This window comes from Rana temporaria, chromosome 5, assembly GCF_905171775.1.
Source record: "Rana temporaria chromosome 5, aRanTem1.1, whole genome shotgun sequence".
Taxonomy (NCBI): Eukaryota; Metazoa; Chordata; class Amphibia; order Anura; family Ranidae; genus Rana; species Rana temporaria.
Window position 1 is genome coordinate 264,888,754 of NC_053493.1, and position 5,333 is coordinate 264,894,086.

The window sequence follows — 5,333 nt, forward strand, 5'->3', positions numbered from 1 at the left end:
CTGTTGAGTTAGAAATTGGTTAGCTTGACAGGAAATTAGGGGAAATCCCCCCAGTGGGAACAACACAATATACACTATGGGCCAGATCCACATAGAAATAGATCGGCGCAGCGTATCAGAGATACGCTACGCCGCCGTACCTTACCTGGCGTTCTTTTGAATCCTCAAAGATTTTGCGCCGTAAGTTATGGCGGCGTAGTGTATTTCTGGCGGCGGAATTCAAATCGGCGATTAGGGGGCGTGTTTCATTTAAATGAAGCGCATCCCCGCGCCAAATGAAATGCGCATGCTCCGTTTCTAAATTTCCCGCCGTGCATTGCGCTAAATGATGTCGCAACGACGTAATTTTTTTTAACTTAGACGTGAATTATGTCCATCCCGATTCACGGACGACTTACGCAAAAAAAAAAAAATCAAATTTTGACGCGGGAACGACGGCCATACTTAACATGGCAAGTCTAACTATACGCCGCAAAATAGCAGCTTTAACTATACGCCGGAGAAAGCAGACTAGAGACGACGTAAGAGAATGCGACGGCCGCGCGTACGTTCGTCGGAAATAGCTAATTTGCATACCCGACGTGGAAAACGACGTGAACGCCACCCAGCGGACGCCGAAGTATTGCATCTTAGATCCGAAGGCGTACGAGGACGTACACCTGTCGGATCTAACCCAGATGCCGTCATATCTTGGTTTGAGAATTTAAACTAAAGATACGACGCGGGTAATTTGAAAGTACGCCGGCGTATCAGTAGATACGCCGGTGTACTCTGTCTGCGGATCTGACCCTATATTACCAAAAGTATTGGGACGCCTGCCTTTACACACACGTGAACTTTAATGGTATCTCAGTCTTAGTCAGTAGGGTTCAATATTTTCATACGCCACTGGCTTTTCAAAAAGAAAAAAAAGTAAGGTTCAATATTGAGTTGGCACAACCTTTGCAGCTATAACAGCTTTAACTCTTCTGGGAAGGCTGTAGACAGGGTTTAGGAGTGTGTTTATGGGAATGTTTGACCATTCTTCCAGAAGCGCATTTGTGAGGTACTGATGTGGCCTGCAGTCTGCGCTCTTATTTATCCCAAAGGCGTTCTATGGGGTTGAGGTCAGGACTCTATGCATGGCAGTCAAGTTCCTCCACCCCAAACTCGCTCATCCATGACTTTATGGACCTTGCTTTGTGCACTGGTCCAAATCATTTGGTGGAGGGGGGATTATGGTGTGGGGTTTGTTTTTCAGTGCCAGTGAAGGGAACTCTTAAGGCATCACCATAAAATGACATTTTGCAGCATGTTTTGCTGAAAGGATAAACTGGGGGAGATTTACTAAAACGAGAGCACTCAGAATCGAATGCAGCTGTGCACGGTAGCCAATCAGCTTCTAACTTCTGCTGGTTCTGTTAAGCTTTGACTATAAAACCTGAAAGCTGATTGGTTTCTGTGCAGAGATGCACCAGATTTTGCATGCTCAAATTTTAGTAAATCCCACCTGGTATGTCAAAGAAGGAAACTTTTAAAAAAAAAATAATGGGGCAGATCCACAGAGCGAGTACGCCGGCGTATCTACTGATACAATATAAAAGGTAAGCTGCGCTGCGTGTACAAAAATAATTATAAACAAAGATGCATAACCAACCAATCTGTGAAGCTTCAGCTAGTCCATAAATATATTACCAAAAATTGGTGCAATTAATGTGCATATGAATATAAGAAAAAGTGCAAAACGAAAAATAGTGAATAAATAGTCCATATGATCATGCCATTCACAGCTGAGATTCTTGTGGATATCCCATATGGATCGCAGGTACACCAATAGAGTGTTGGGGAGGGGCAGCAAACCAACGCCACCTACCCACACGGGAGATGTACGGGAAGACGGCGATCACCTCTCCACTGTCTGAGCCGGGTAGTGCTGGATGTGGCTGCGGGTGATCCAGAGGGAGCCTAGTCCTGCCTGGAGAGGGCCGCTGACTGAGCTGCTCCCTGACCCTTCCAAGCTTCTCCTACCAGCCGAACAAGAAGTGGGTCCTAAGACTCCCTGCCCAATCGGATCTCAGGACATGCTTCCTGATTGGCCGGGGGTAAATCAGGAAGACAATATTGAATATTAATTTGCTATAGTCACAACTGGGTGGGCTCAGGCCTCCTAGCCTCAGGTTCTAATCATGTGCTTAAAAAAACAACCCAAAGGAATCCATGCATCTGGCGCCCTGTATATAGATTAAGGGCCTGGCACATGGACTAGGGGGGCGGCACCCCTGCGCTTCTAATGGACGAGCCGCCACTGAATGGCACCGTATATATTTTTCTCAGTAAATGTTTATTTTAAACAGGTTTGCTAATGTGAGATGATCCAAGCAATATTTTCACTTTATTAACTGTTAGGGCTCGTACACACGACCGAGGAACTCGTCGTAAATGAAACATCGTTTTCCTCGACGAGTTCCTTGTCAGGCTTGTCGAGAATCTTGACAAGCTTTCTTTGCGTACACACTGTCAAGACAAAATCTCGTCGTTCTCAAACGCGGTGACGTTCAACACGTACGACGGCACTATAAAGGGGAAGTTCGATTCCACCGGCGCCACCCTTGGGGCTGCTTTTACTAATCTCATGTTACTGCGTGTTAAGTAAAAGTTTGGTGAGAGACGATTCGCGCTTTTCAGTCTGTTACAGCGTGACAAATGTGCGATCTCCATGTACGACGCTACTTTTACTGAGGTGCGATCCCCTCTCATAGTTTATTCTGAGCATGCGCAGGTTTCTAAGCATACAACACGAACGTGTTCCTCATAAACCAGCCGCAGCCGACGAGAAACAACGACGAGGAAATTGAGACTCCCAGACGAGGAAAAAGAGAACTTGTTCTCTTTTTTGCTCGTCGAGATCCACAACAGTTTTCTTGATGAAAAGCATACACACGACCGTTTTCCTCGGCCAAAAAGCTCTGCCACCAAGTTTCTTGATGGATTCTGTCGAGGAAAACGGTTGTGTGTACGAGGCCTGAGAGTTGATTTTTTTTCGAACAACAATTAGGGGCAGACAGTAAAATATCAGAAGAGGAGCACGTGTACAGAGATCAGTAAGTTAGACCAACAGGACCAACATTTTAGTCATCATTTTCTTGCTGTGAAGCATTAAATCTGACATAGATATAAAGAAAATAAAAACCTAACAGATACGTGAAAGTCCTTAGTCATCGTTGTGTTGTTAAATATTGCAGAATAACTAGTCACCAAGCAACCTAAACAGGTGTCTAGGACCCAGCAGGCATCTAAGGCACAATCAGTTGCCTATTAAATGACTCACTGTCCTCTGATCTGTCAAAGCGATGTCACCTACACCAAGCACTTGTCCTTCTCTCTGTCTCTCCTGCCCTCCTCCTCAGCGCTCCATATGCTTTTTACTGTAATATATGCCCAGCAGGTCAAGCAAACAGCAAGCAGCACATGCACACAAGGGAAAATGCCATAATGTCTTCAGATTAATAAGGATTGTTGGTATCCAGACTCATTAAAACACACACATAGATATATTTAATTCTGCAAATTGTCTGCCGCAGAATAATTGCATTAATAATCAGACATGTGTGCAATAGACAAGGTATATGTGTAGATTTACAATTTTTTGTCACTTTTAAAGGGATAGTTCTTACAAAAGCTTAAAAGCTATTGGAGCAATACAGATGGCATAAGTGCTTACAATTTTTTAAGGCATAGGAATGTAATATAGAAGGTGGAAGAGCTTACAGTCTATTAGATTATATGGGAAAGATACAGAGGGAAGAAGAGCTTGTAATCTATTAGGTCAACAATATGTCATATGAAGCCCAGAATTCAGAAAGTAGTGGCTAGGTGTATGAAATGTACAACATACTGTAGTTATTTTCATGTAGGGATCAGAAGTGCATAATGCACAGGGTTCAGGGGTGCGTAATGCACAGGGTGCAGGGTTCAGGAGTGCATAATGCAGGGCTCAGAATTGTGTAATGCACAAAGCGCAGGGCTGAAGAGTGTGTAACAGTGCACCGGTTAGTGTTCAAAACTACATAATGTACAGGCTAGTAAACAGAATACAACCAAAAAATACCCCCAGCACAAATCTCTCCACCAAAGCCAATATTCCCCACATAAGAGATCTTCCCAAACAGTGCCAATTGCCCATCCAGTACATATTTCCCCTTACAGTCCTAAACCCCCCTTTAGCACAGACCCCTCTCCCAGCCTACCCCTTAGTACAGACCCCCTTCCCAACTCAACTCCTCAATAAATATAACCCTGATACAGATTCCTTCCCTCTCTACAGTACCGACTCCTCCCCCCCCCTTAAACTCGTTTACCAGATGACTTCACAGGAAGCAGCATTGAAATATCTGGAGCAGAGAAAGAGCCACATTTGGCGTTAAAAATTAATGAGCTGCAGCAGCTTAACTAGTTGCGACCAGCCGCCGCAGTTCTACGGCGGCAGGTCGACTCTCCTGCGTGAGAGCCTGTAGCTCTACGTCGCCTCGCGAAGCGGCCACTAGGGGCGCGTGCGCGCCCCCCACTCGCTTCTGACTTCCGAGCGAGTGCCCGGCGGTCGCGATCACCGTTGGGCACCTGCTATTGCTCGTTACAGAGCGAGAACCGGGAGCTGTGTGTGTAAACCCAGTCCTGTCAGGGGAGAAATGCCTGAACGTCTGTTCATACAATGTATGAACAGCTATCAGTCATTTCCCCTAGTGAGTCCACCCCCCTACAGTTAGAACACACCCAGGGAACATACTTAACCCCTTCCCCGCCCCCTAGTGTTAACTCCTTCCCTACCAGTTGCATTTTTATAGTAATCAATGCATTTTTATAGCACTGATCGCTATAGAAATGCCTAAAGTGTCTGAAGTGTCCGCCATAATGTCACAGTACCGAAAAAAAATTGCTAATCGCCGCCATTACTAGTAGAAAAAAAAATATTAATAAAAATGCCATAAAACTACCCCCTATGTTGTAAATGCTAAAACTTTTGCGCAAACCAATCAATAAACGATTATTGCGATTTTTTTTACGAAAAATATGTAGAAGATTACGTATTGGCCTAATTGAGGAAAAAAAAATTTTTTTATATATTTTTGGGGGATATTTATTATGGTAAAAATTAAAAAATATAATTTTTTTTCAAAATTTTCGCTCTATTTTTGTTTATAGCGCAAAAACTAAAAACTGCAGAGGTGATCAAATACCACCAGAAGAAAGCTATATTTGTGGTAAAAAAAGGACGCCAATTTTGTTTGGAAGCCACGTCGCACGACTGCGCAATTGTCAGTTAAAGCGGCGCAGTGCCGAATCGCAAAAAGTGCTCT